The following is a 13,508-nucleotide window of genomic DNA, read 5'->3' as shown; positions in this document are numbered from 1 at the left end:
TACACCATGGGATCACACAACGTTAGAGGTTGGAAGGGAGCTCCAGAGATCATCCAGTCCAAGGCCCCTGCCAGAGCAGCAGCACCCAGGGGAGTCTGCACAGGAATGCATCCAGGTGGGGTTGGAAAGTCTCCAGAGAAGGAGACTCCACAACCTCTCTGGGCAGCCTGCTCCAGGGCTCTGGCACCCTCACTGGAAAGAAGTTTCTCCTCATGTGGAGGTGAAATCTTCTATGTTGAAATTTAAACCCATTGTTCCTTGGCTTACTGCTGTGCAGCACCCAGAAGAGCCTGGCCCCCTCCCCTTGACACCCACCCCTCAGCTATTGATAGACTTTGATCAGATCCCTCTCAGCCTTCTCTTCTCCACACTAAACAGCCCCAGGGCTCTCAGGCTCTCTTCACAGGGGAGATGCTCAAGTCCCCTAAGCATCCTCCTGGCTCTCCCTTGGACTCTCTCCAGCAGGTCTCTGTCTCTCTGGAACTGGGGAGTCCCAAACTGGACACAGGATTGCAGCTGTGGTCTCAGCAGGGCAGAGCAGAGGGGCAGCAGAACCTCCCTAGCCCTGCTGGCCACACTTTTCTTGCTGCACCCCAGGATCCCATTGGCTCTCTTGGCCACAAGGGCACTTTGCTGTCCCATGCAGAACTTGCTGCCCACCAGCACTCCAAGGTCTTTCCTTTTGTCCCTGGGTCAGCCCTTTAGCCAGCAGCACTTCTTATTCAGATGCTGTTATTGTGCATTTTGGAGGGAATCCATTTTTGTTTTTTTTTCCAAGCATGGAATTGAAAGGTATGGGCTGAGGAATGCCCCCAGAGAAACTCAGTGAATATTTCCATCCTGCCTTTTAACCTAGAAGTGCTTAATGCTAACATTTGTCTCATGCCAACAAAGTTAAATTCATGGGGCAGGTTATTTAGGAAATGGAGTAGGCAGAGAGCTGGTGGCTGCTTCCTTAGCTTAAAAAATAAATAAAATAACTACCTCCTGCTCACTTTCCATCGAGCTCTCACCCACATTTGTCACAGCAGCCTTGGAGGTGGTCAGGAGGCTGAGCCAAACAAGCAGAGCCAGCAGCATGCTCTCAGGAATACCACAGCTCAGTCCTCCCTTTCAGTGCCTTATTTTCATTGCAGTCACTGTGCTGGGAGTCCTGCTCTATGGTTCCAGGGCATGACAGCATTTTTCCTTTCCTCATTTCAAGCTGCTGCCCTTTTCCTGTCCTTCCATGCCACCTCTTTGCTAGGTGCACGTAGCCCTCTGCACTTGCTTTAGTTCTGTAGAGTTCATAGAATCATGGAATCAGTCAGGGTTGGAAGGGACCTCAAGGCTCATCCAGTTCCAACCCCCTGCCATGGGCAGGGACACCTCACACTACATCAGGCTGCCCAGAGCCTCATCCAGCCTGGCTGCAAAAACCTCCAGGGATGGGGCCTCAACCACCTCCCTGCACAACCCATTCCAGGCTCTCACCACTCTCATGGGGAAGAACTTCTTCCTCATGTCCAATCTGAATCTCCTCACTTCCAGCTTTATTCCATTCCCCCTAGTCCTGGCACCCTAAAAAGTCCCTCCCCAGCTTTCTTGTAGCCCCCAACAAGAGTTGAGATCTCTGCTCAGGGAGTTGGCATTAAGGCTGAGAGCTGGATGCATTCTACCTAAATCTAATCAGACAATTTGTTGTCATTGGGACAACATGAGGAGGAACTTCTTCACTGGGAGAGTGCCAGAGCACTGAAACAGGCTGCTCAGAGAGGTTGTGGAGTCTCCTTCTCTGATGTGTTCCTGTGTGACCTGTGCTGGATTCTCTGGCCCTGTTCTGGCAGGGGGGTTGGACTGGATGATCTTGGGAGGTCCCTTCCAACCTCTAACACCCCCTGATCTGTGATCCTATGAAAACAACCAACAAACAACCATGGAGGATTAATAGGAAAAGGGTACTGCAAGTAATCAAATCTAGAAAACAATCAACCCTGTTTTTAAGGACACAGAGCTGCTGGAGTGAGTCCAGAGGAGGCCACAAAGATGATCCCAGGGCTGGAGCAGCTCTGCTGTGAGGACAGGCTGAGGGAGCTGGGGGTGTGCAGCCTGGAGAAGAGAAGACTCTGGGGGGACCTCAGAGCTGCTTTCCAATAGCTGAAGGGATCCTGCAGGAAGGCTGCAGAGGGACTTCTCATCAGGGTGTCCAGAGACAGGCCAAGGGGGAATGGGTTGAAGCTGAGGCAGAGCAGGGTTAGAGTGGAGCTGAGGAAGAAGTTCTTCAGTAGGAGGGTGCTGAGACTCTGGCACAGGCTGCCCAGGGAGGCTGTGGCTGCCTCCTGCCTGGGGGTGTTGAAGGCCAGGCTGGATGAGGCCTTGAGCAGCTGAGTCTGGGTGAGAGGTGTCCCTGGGCATGGTGGGGAGGATGGAGCAGATGAGCTCTGAGGTCCCTTCCAGCCTGAGCCATTCCAGGATTGTCTGATTTGTGGCAGAGGGTTTGAGTGTATCTGCTGTCACCTTTCCATGCAATGTTAATCTGAGGAAAAATCCCTAAATCCCAGTTTAGCCAGGAGCTGGAGGCTTGATGCTGTTGCTCTTTGTTTCATGGTGGTAATTGGCTTTGCTTGATTGTCTGCCATCTACCTCAGACCACAGGAGCAACTGAGTGGCCTCCATGTTCACTCTCTCAGCAGCTAATTGTCACTGCTTTCTTTTCCATCCAGTGTTATTACACACAACATTTACTTTCATTTCCTCCCAACAGTGAAGAAGAGGAGCATTCATTATAGAATCTGTTTACTCTTAGAGCCATGAAGTCATGAACTCATTTTTAAGAGCTGGGGAAAAGAAGCAAATACAAAATGACTATGGGCAAGACACTCTGTCTGCCTCAGCAGGCACCTGAACATCTATCATGGAGAAAGGGCTTTTCCAAGGCCACTTGTGGCCCAGGTATTTTTAACCTGCCCTTGCTTACACTGGCTTAAATCTGGAGCAACTGACTGAAGTTAGAGGGTGGAAGCCTGGATGGGTTCCACCAAGTGAGGAAAGGCTTTGGCTGCTGGCAAGCAAACCTGAAGCTGTTCCTCTTCCCTTTGATTCTGGAGTTGGTCAGTTCTTGATGTTTACTATGCCTGGCAGTGAAGAGGAAGAAACTTGGTTAACATTCTGGGCTGAAAATGTGCTTTCTCCTGCTGAAAGCTAGGTCTCAAGCCAGGGTCTCACTCCATTAGGTGCAAGAGGCTCCCTCCCAGCACAGACTGCCTGCCTCTGCACTGCTCAGCCTCACCAGCACCTTGTCTGCACAATAACCTGGGAAAGAAGGATGGGAGAGAGTTCCCATGTGGTGGGCAGCCAGCTGAGTCTCAGAGGGATTGTGGGAGAAATTCAGAGCAGGAATCTTTTCCTCAAGAGCCTCCATAGCCACTCACAGGAACATTCCGTTGCCTCGTCTGCTCAGCACAGAAAGGCATCCAAAGTCATTCAGTACCTAAATCTCTCCCATTGTTGGACAGACAGACAGACAGGGGCATCAGGATGCAACCACATCAAACAGGTAGCTGCTGGGCAGCTCCTGAGCTCTGCTGTTCAACATCTTCATCAATGGCATAGATGAGGGGATGGACAGACAGACAGAGTCTGCTCAGCAAGTTTGCTGATGACACCAAACTGGGAGGCTTGGCTGAGACACCTGAAGGCTGTGAGGCCATTCAGAGACTTGGACAGACTGAGAGCTGGGCAGAGAGGAACCTCCTGAGGGTCAAGAAGGAGAAGTGCAGAGTCCTGCACCTGGGAAGCAATAATCAACTGCAGCAGGACAGGCTGGGAGGGGATCTGCTGGAGAGCAGCCCCAAGGAGAAGGACCTGGGAGTGCTGGTGGATAACAAGTTCTGCATGGCACAGCAATGTGCCCTGGGGGCCAAGAAGGCCAAGGGGGTCCTGGGGGGCATTCAGAGGAGTGTGTGCAGCAGAGCCAGGGAGGTTCTCCTCCCCCTCTGCTCTGCCCTGCTGAGACCTCACCTGGAATATTGCATCCAGTTGTGTGCTGCCCAGTTCAGGAGGGACAGGGATCTGCTGGAGAGAGTCCAAGGGAGGGCTGCAAGGATGCTGAAGGGACTGGAGCCCTGCCTGGGGAGGAGAGGCTGAGAGCCCTGGGGCTGGTTAGTGTGGAGAGGAGAAGACTGAGAGGGATCTGATCAATGTCTATCAATAGCTGAGGGGTGGGGGTCAAGAGGGAGGGGACAGGGACAGGCTCTGCTCAGTTGCACCCTGGGATAGGATCGTTTTTCTACCTCTTTTTGGAAATTGCTAAGATTCAGATTGGATGTTAGGAAGAAATTCTTCCCCATGAGGGTGGTGAGAGCCTGGCACAGGTTGCCCAGGGAGGTGGTGGAAGCCTCATCCCTGGAGGTTTTTGCAGCCAGGCTGGATGTGGCTGTGAGCAACCTGCTGTAGTGTGAGGTGTCCCTGCCCATGGCAGGGGGGTTGGAACTGGATGAATCCTGAAGTCCCTTCCAGCCCTGACAGTTCTGTGGTGCTGTGATGTTTGGGTTTCTGTGTTACCAACTCCTATGCCATTGGCAACAATCTGTCATTCAGCAAAGGCAGCACAGCCAGTCTTCTGTAGGTTTATCTTGATATGAAGAGGACACACACAAAAAAAATCCTGACAGAACTGGAAAGTTTCTGAGCTTCCTGAGTATTCCCCAAAGGCATGGCTGACCCTTCTGATTTCATCTCCCCACCACTGGGTTGAGGTCATCTGACAGTTGGGAGGCATTTCAGGGACAGGAGAGGAGACTAAAAACCTTCAGAGGTGCCAATGATGCTGGTCACTTTGTGTTACCAGTAGGCTCAGAAATATCAGAGTCCTAGAACAGATTTTTTTTCCAGCCCCTCCTGCAGGGTGACAATGAAAAATAATTCAAGCCTCCCAACCTATAAAGTTATTGAAGTCAGTTTAAAGTTCACCTCACTCAGCAAGTAAGATTTCTGTCCCCATGTGAATGCTATAAACCACTTCAGGTTGTGGTGCACCTCTGTAGGGCTGCAGGAGGACAAAATATTTTGGCAGTTAGTAAGAGGCTGACTCAAAGCCAGGTCTGCTTCTGACACCAGCTCTGGAAGTGTTTGAGTAGCACTGGAAATATTCAGCTATTTCATTGACTGTCATAGAATGGCTCAGGTTGGAAGGGACCTCAGAGCTCCTCTGCTCCAACCTCCCTCCATGGCCAGGGACACCTCTCAGCTAGACTCAGCTGCTCAAGGCCTCATCCAGTGACTTTTTTTCTGCTCAAAAGAGTCCTTCCTACAAGCAGACAGGAGTTTTAATAGCTACAGCAACATTGTGCTCATGCTGTGAAGGGGAAGGCAAAGCTACAGCAGTCTCTGAAGACATGAATGCAAATGAACATCACCAAAAGCTTAACAACTTATCCCAGAGTGGCTCAGCCTGGAAGGGACCTCAGAGCTCATCTGCTCCAACCTCCCCTCCATGCCCAGGGACACCTCTCACCCAGACTCAGCTGCTCAAGGTCTCATCCAGCCTGGCCTTCAACACCCCCAGGGAGGAGGCAGCCACAGCCTCCCTGGGCAGCCTGTGCCAGAGTCTCAGCACCCTCCTACTGAAGAACTTCTTCCTCAGCTCCACTCTAACCCTGCTCTGCCTCAGCTTCAAACCATTCCCCCTTGTCCTGTCTCTGGACACCCTGATGAGAAGTCCCTCTGCAGCCTTCCTGCAGGATCCCTTCAGCTATTGGCAGGCAGCTCTGAGGTCCCCCAGAGTCTTCTCTTCTCCAGGCTGAACACCCCCAGCTCCCTCAGCCTGTCCTCACAGCAGAGCTGCTCCAGCCCTCTCCAAATGCACTGGAAGCCTTCTAAGAGCCTCATCCATTATATTAGCATTTGGAATCAGATCCTCAAACAGGGAAGCATCAGCAAAGAACATGCTGGAAGAATTTGGCACTGTCAGCATGGCCTGGGTATAAGTATTCTTCCTGATGGGGAGAAATAGCCATTAGGAAAATGATTGTTGCTATTTATGTGCATCAGGTTGCTAAGTGACATGATGTGATGTTTGCTGCTTCCTTGGCCACCCACAGTGCTCAAGGAATAGCAACAGAGGGGGTGAAAGGGGTGAGAGAAAACCAAAAGGCTGAGTTCCTAGTAAAAAGAAAAATACCAAAGAAAAAAGAAAAAAGGCGCAGAGTTCAAGGCCAAGCAAAATAAGCTTTGTAAAAATATATTCTTTTTTTTTTTAACTAGGATAATTCAGCAGAATTAGGTTAAGAAGTTGTGTAAAAAGCAGTGCACAGGTGAATCATTTCCAAGAGAGAGCCTAAGAACCAAAACCTGCCCCCAGCCTCAGGCATAACTTAATAACCTCCTTGTTCCTGGGGGGAAAGCCTCATGAGGAGAGGCTGAGGGAGCTGGGGGTGTTCAGCCTGGAGAAGAGGAGACTCAGAGGGGACCTCATCACTCTCTACAACTACCTAAAAGGAAGCTGTAGTCAGGTGGGGGTCAGGCTCTGCTCCAGGCAACTCCTGACAGGACAAGAGGGCATGGCCTGAAGCTGTGCCAGGGGAGGTTTAGGTTGGATTTTAGGAAGCAGTTCCTCACAGCAAGGCTGATCAGGCACTGGGATGGACTGCCCAGGGAGGTGCTGGAGTCACCCTCACTGGAGGTGTTTAAGGAAAGCTTGGATGTGGCACTTGGTGGCATGGTTGAGCTGATGTGGTGGTGTTGGGTCATAGGCTGGGCTGGATGATCTCAGAGGTCTTTTCCAGCCTCCACAGTGCTGTGGTTGACATGCACAGGTCTGTATGTATGCACATGGATGTGCTTGCAGCCCATTTCCTCTCAGAGGAAGACTGTCAGCATCAAAGGCCATGCCACATGTGGTTTTATTGCTTCTAACTTCAATCACTTGGGCTCAAATGTTTCACACACTTTTTCTTTTTGGTGACTTCAGCTCAACTTCTTCACCTGGATCACATTAATTCGGCAGCTGCTTTGGAAATTCATCAGAGGAACTGGGACAAGGACAAGGCTGATATGGAGAGGAGAAAAAGTCTGCATCAAACACCCTAGGAAAGCATGCAGGAGAAGGTGATGAGCTTGGGTGTAGAAAAGGTGGAGAAGTGAGAACAAGCTGGACAGAAGTGAGAACAAACTGGACAGAGAAGTGAGAACAAACTGGACAATTCTTTTTTTTTCCTGATGTATTGGCCTCTAATGATATGGGCCAGAGGCCAGCATCTGTAGAATCATAGAATGAGTTGGAAGGGACCTCCAAAGCTCATCCAGTCCAAACCCCTCTGCACTCAGCAGGGACATCCTTCACTAGGTCAGGTTGAGCTCCAGGGATAGAGCCTCAACCACCTCCCTGGGCAACCTGTTGCAGTGTTCCAGCAGCCTCCTGGTGCAGAACTTGTTCCTCACATCCAATCTCAATCTGCTCTGCTCTCATTTCAAACCATTGTCCCTGGTCCTGTCCCTGCAGGCCTTTGGGAACAGTCTCTCTGCAGCCTTCTTGGAGCCCCTTCAGGTCCTGGCAGGCCGCTCTTAGGTCTGCCTGGAGCCTTCTCTTCTCCAGGCTGCACACCCCCAGCTCCCTCAGCTTGTCCTCACAGCAGAGCTGCTCCAACCCCCTGATTATTTTCCTGGCCCTCCTCTGGACCCTCTCCATCAGGTCCAAGTCCTCACCACTTCCTATTTTGGCCACTCCTCACACTAAGGACTTTAGAGGCACTGGTCATAAAGCAACCCTGCTCAGCCTTTCCAGCCCATGAGTCTTTGTAGCTGTTTATATGTAGTTAACTTCTTTAACACTTTATTTTCAACAACCTCTCCCATTCTGATTTCTCTTTGATGGGTTTTGCATGCTTCACTGTGGGCCACAAGCACTCAACTTCACTGATCCTTTGCTTTAACCGTTAAAACTTATATATAAAATGATAAAAATATATGTTTACTAAAAATATCACTTCTCCCACCCTCCCACAGCCTCCTGCTGCCTCTCTCCTCTTTAGATTACTTTTTTTTCAGTCATTATTAATGACCACAAGCACAACAGGTTATTAATTTGCTGTCTGTTGCCCAGAGAAAACCATTTAGGCTGTGGAATTAATTTTCTCTTGCTCTCACATGCAGTGATTAGAAAGGAAAGGCAATTTGGCAGCAGTGAGTGCTGGGATAAATGTGGTAGCCAGAGAACTTAGAGGGAATGTTTGTTGGGTTTTTTCACCCCCAACATGATATCACAACCCTGAGCCAGCCCTGGGCAGCAGGGAGCTTGTGCTAGGTTCAAAAATTCCCTTGGAGTAAATTAAGGTGAACTGACACCAAATGGGTGATTACTCACAAAAAGAGTAATTGGCCAGTGGAATGTGCTGCCCAGGGAGGTGGTGGAAGTGTTCAATAAAAGCTTGGATGTGGCACTGTGTCCAGTTCTGGAGCCCCTAGTACAAGAAGGATCTGGAGGTGCTGGAAGGTGTCCAGAGAAGGGCCATGAGGATGAGCAGAGGGCTGGAGCTGCTCTGCTCTGGAGACAGCCTGAGAGAGTTGGGGTTGTGCAGTCTGGAGAGGAGAAGGCTCTGAGGAGACCTTCTTGTGGCCTTCCAGTATCTGCAGGGGGCTACAAGAAAGCTGGGGAGGGACTTTTCAGGGTCTCAGGGAATGATAGGACTGGGGGGAATGGAATAAAACTAGAAATGGATAGATTCAGATTGGATGCTAGGAAGAAATTCTTCACCACGAAGGGGGTTGGAACTGGATGATCCTTGAGGTCCCTTCCAACCCTAACATTTCTGTGATTCTATGATCAGACCAAGCTAACTTGCTCATTTAACAGATGGAAGCTTGTTAAAAAATCTTTATCCCAATATGTTAAGACTCCAGTTTTGCTACAAATTGTGAAGTATGACTTGTGAGTCAAGCCCCAGTGGAGAGGATGTCTCATACTTTGGAAGCTTCAGCTTTACATTCAAGACACAACATTTGCCACTTTATGATGTTTTGATTTGTTGGGTTTGTTGGTTTAATTTTTTTTTTCAGAAGTAGACTATTCCCATATTTAATCATAGCCCATCTTTTCTGTCTTTTAACTAGGGCAGATAATCTGATATTTGTATTTCATTAGTTCAGGAGAATGTGATTATATTTATTATTTCTTAAAACTAGGAAGTTCTCATCCACTGTCTTTATTACCCAGATAACATTTTTTTGTTTTTTACAGCTGAAGCACCAAGTTAAGTGACTTCCCAAGGCCACGCTCCATACATGAGCATGGCAGCCTATTCCAGAGTCCCGCCACCCTCCTACTGAAGAAATTTTTCCCAAGATCCACTCTAACCCTGTTCTTCCTCGGCTTCAAACCATTCCCCCTTGGCCTGTCTCTAGACACCCTGATGAGAAGTCCCTCTGCAGCCTTCTTGCAGAATCCCTTCATCTCTTCTCCAGGCTGCACACCCCCAGCTCCCTCAGCCTGTCCTCACAGCAGAGCTGCTCCAGCCCTTGCATCATCTTTGTGGCCTCCTCTGGACTCACTCCAGCAGCTCTGTGTCCTTCTCCTGCTGGGGACACCAGAGCTGGAGGCAGGATTGGAGGTGAGGTCTGAGCAGAGCAGAGCTCAGGGGCAGAATCCCTTCTCCTGCCCTGCTGCCCACACTCCTCTGGCTGCAGCCCAGCACACAGCTGCCTGCTGGGCTGCATGAGGGCACTGCTGGCTCCTGGGGAGCTGCTCAGCACCCAACACTCCCAAGTCTCTTTCTTCAGAGCTGCTCTCAACCCACTCTGCACTCACCCTGGATTTGTGCCTGGGACTGGGCAGACCCAGATGCAGAACCTTGCCCTTGGCCTTGTTGAACCTCTTGCAGCTGACACTGGCCCATTCCTTTTGGAGGAGATGAACTTTCAACCAGAAAACCTAAAAGCAGGAAGGGTTTGTGCTTTTGGGGGAGGGGGGGGGGGGGGGGGGGGGGGTTTGGTTTGGTTTGGTTTGGTTTGGTTTTGGTGGGTTTTAGTCTGTTGTTGGGGTTTTTTTCCACACCTTCTAACTCTAGTTTTGAGCTCAGGTAAATAAAGTTACCTTTCAGTGAAAGAAGGGGAGAAAGACCAGAGTACAGCTCTATCTAATACATGAAGCTCCTCACAGTGCAGCCCCACCACTTAACTTCTAAGAAATAATGTCAGTGTAAGTGATGGTGTGATGAAGGCTTCACTGAAGTGATTCATACCATATGGTCTGAAGAGCAAAATGGGCAGAGTTTATTTTTAAAAGAGTGAGAAATATGTGGTTGAGAAATTCATTGCTTTGCCCTGCCAGGCTGAACATTTGATGTACCAAGGGCCAGACTTACTGCAGGTCTGCCCTTTTGATTTTGTTCACTGAATATGTTGTACTAGTTTGAGGCTTCTCATTCACAATGGAATAATATCCAGAAAATTATTACCAGTACTTTGAAGCCTCCTCTGCAAACAAATGTTCACTGAGCACCTAGAGAATAAATCATCTTCTCAACTTCTCTTAAAAAAATAGATAAAAAAAAAAAAAGATTCATCAGAATCACAGAATTTTAGGGGTTGGAAGGGACCTCCAGACATCATCCAGTCCAACCCCCCTGCCAGAGCAGGAGCACCCAGGGCAGGTCACACAGGGACACATCCAGGTGGGGTTGGAAAGTCTCCAAAGAAGGAGACTCCACAACCTCTCTGGGCAGCCTGCTCCAGGGCTCTGTCACCCTCACCTTACAGAAATGTCTCTTTGTGTTGAGGTGGAGCCTCCTCAGTTCCAGCTTGTCCCTGGTGTTCCTTGTCCTGTCACTGGGCAGCACCACAAAGAGCCTGGCACCTTCATCCTGACCCCCACCCCTCAGCTATTGATAGACATTGATCAGATCCCTCTCAGTCTTCTCTTCTCCAGACTAAACAGCCCCAGGGCTCTCAGTCCCTTTTCATAGCAGAGATGTTCAAGTCCCTCAATCATCCTTGTTGCGCTGCACTGGACTCTCTCCAGCAGATCCCTGTCTCTCTGGAACTGGGGACATCCCTTCAACTGATGGGCAGCAGCTGGTATGAGTCCATGCAGGTTCAGTGAGATGAGTGTGCCCATCATTCACACCTACTTTATTTGCAAGACTGATGTCATTTCCATACAGATCAGTTTGAACTGGCATTCCAGCTCTACAAGGATTTAAAAATGGAGTTTATCAAGGGATTAAAAACAATTTAATGTTAATTTTTTTAACCAAGCATACAAGAGGTGCTTAAATATCAAGAAGTCTGAAGAACAGTGTCTCTTTTTTTTTTTTTTTTCAGGTTTAAAGAATGACAAGGGCTGGAAGCTGGGCAGGTTTAAACTGGATTAATTTAACCTGGTGTTGATCTGCTTTAAATGCAATTAATACAAGCTCCTTATATCAACTTCAGCATGCACAAAGTGCTGTCTTGTCTCAATTGTTTTTAAACTGTGGGCATAAAACACAACATTACACAGTTTCATAGCCCAGCTTGAGAGGGTGCTGAGCCATTCCCATTTAAACTATATCCTTACTCTGAAAGGTTGGACTGGGTGATCCCTTGAGATGCCTTCCAATCCGGGATTCTATGAGTTCTATGAACAGCAGAGGTAGGCAAGATTGTGATTTACCATGGAGTACATCCAGTTCCTTCTCCACTCCTATGATCCCCTCTAGCGGTCAGCAATCATCTGCTCAAACGGTGCTTCGTACTTCACATTAGTTCTGCCTCTCCTAATTCACCAAGAGGTCTGGGTTTGTATTTCTGTGCTGTGTAGAAGAAAGACAAAGCAAAAGTTGTTCAGCCTGGAGAAGAGTAGGCTCCAGGCAGACCTAAGAGCAGCCTGCCAGTACTTGGAGGAGGCTACAAGAAGGCTGCAGAGGGACTGTTTGCAAAGGCCTGCAGGGACAGGATGAGGGACAATGGTTTGAAATGAGAGCAGAGCAGATTGAGATTGGTGTGAGGAACAAAGTTCTGTACCATCAGGGTGGTGGAACACTGCAACAGGCTGCTCAGGGAGGTATTAAAGATAAGGCTCAACAAGGCTCTGGACAACCTGATCTAGGTGAGGATGTCCCTGCTGAGTGCAGAGGGGTTGGACTGGATGACCTTTGGAGGTCCCTTCCAACCCAGACCACTCTATTGACTCTGGCAGAGTTTCACAGTTGAAAATTCAGGCATCCCAGAAGCATTGCAAAAGTCCAGGTCTAAAAGTCAGGTATGTAACCACGTCCCAGAGGAGGCGTGGGGCAGGCTGTGAGGGTGTGTGGATGGCAGAGCTGGATCCCCAGGCACCAGCCATGTCTGGAGGACAAAAAGCTGTCTGTGGTCTCTCTGGGTTCTGTATTTCTCCAGGTGGCTTTTACCTGGTGGAGGGGGGACAGTAACACTCCATTAGGTTTGTGGTCAAAGCCAGAGCAGGGACAACCTTAGGGTGGAAGCCAAGCCCCACCATGGGAGGGTGAGAGAGTTTGGTCGGTCCTCAGCAGGGGAGGAGAGCAAGAGTCACAGGAACATAGGACCACAGGATGTTAGGGGTTTGAAGGGACCTCTGAAGATCATCCAGTCCAACCCCCCTGCCAGAGCAGGACCAGAGAATCCAGCACAGGTCACACAGGAACACATCCAGATGGGGCTGGAAAGGCTCCAGAGAAGGAGACTCCACAACCTCTCTGGGCAGCCTGCTCCAGTGCTCTGGGACCCTCACAGTCAAGAAGTTCCTCCTCGTGTTGAGGTGCAACCTCCTTGTGATGGTTTGAAACTGTCTTTTTAATTTTTCCTTGCAAAGTTCAGAACAGAGAAAGTGAAAGAATGTAAATAAGTCACTATTGGGTGTAAGAAAGCAAAATACTGATTGTTCTAAACGCTTCCATTGGATAGATAGAAATGTTTAAGAACTATTACCCAAAACAAAGTAGGCACTCTGCACATTCTGCGTTCGGCAGTGGGGGCAGTTGCTGGGCTGTCTGGCTGCTGTTTCTTCTTCTCTTCTGGCTGAAGATAACACACTGACCTTGGCAGCTAAGTTAACAACTTTCTGCTTAACTAACTCTGCTTCTCTGTCCAGGGGGGTCTGGGGGGGAAGCTCCTGGGAGAGGGAGAGTCCCCTTTGGGAGGGTCCCCTTGGGGGGGAAGCAAAGGGAGATCGATTGTGCTTTTTCTGTTGATTGTATATATTTGTGAATGTTGTGAATTTTGTATATTTGTACATATTCATTGCATTTCATTGTAGATTTTAGACTCTGCTTGTAAATACAGCTTTTCATTTGCTTCCAGACTGGGCTAGCCTGGTTATTGTTGGTGGGGGGGGAATTTCAGCTCACACCGACACACTCCTGTGCTGCAGTTTCTCTCCATTGCCCATTGTCCTATCCCAGGGTGCAGCTGAGCAGAGCCTGTCCCTGTCCCTCTTGACCCCCAGCCCTCAGATGTAGCAGAGCAGGACGGTCACAAGGACAGCCATCGGTCCCTGACACGGTGAATGGGACTGTTAGGAGAGGGGAAGTCAGGCC

This window comes from Indicator indicator, chromosome 4 (assembly GCF_027791375.1).
Source record: "Indicator indicator isolate 239-I01 chromosome 4, UM_Iind_1.1, whole genome shotgun sequence".
NCBI lineage: Eukaryota > Metazoa > Chordata > Aves > Piciformes > Indicatoridae > Indicator > Indicator indicator.
This window is presented reverse-complemented; position numbering follows the sequence as displayed.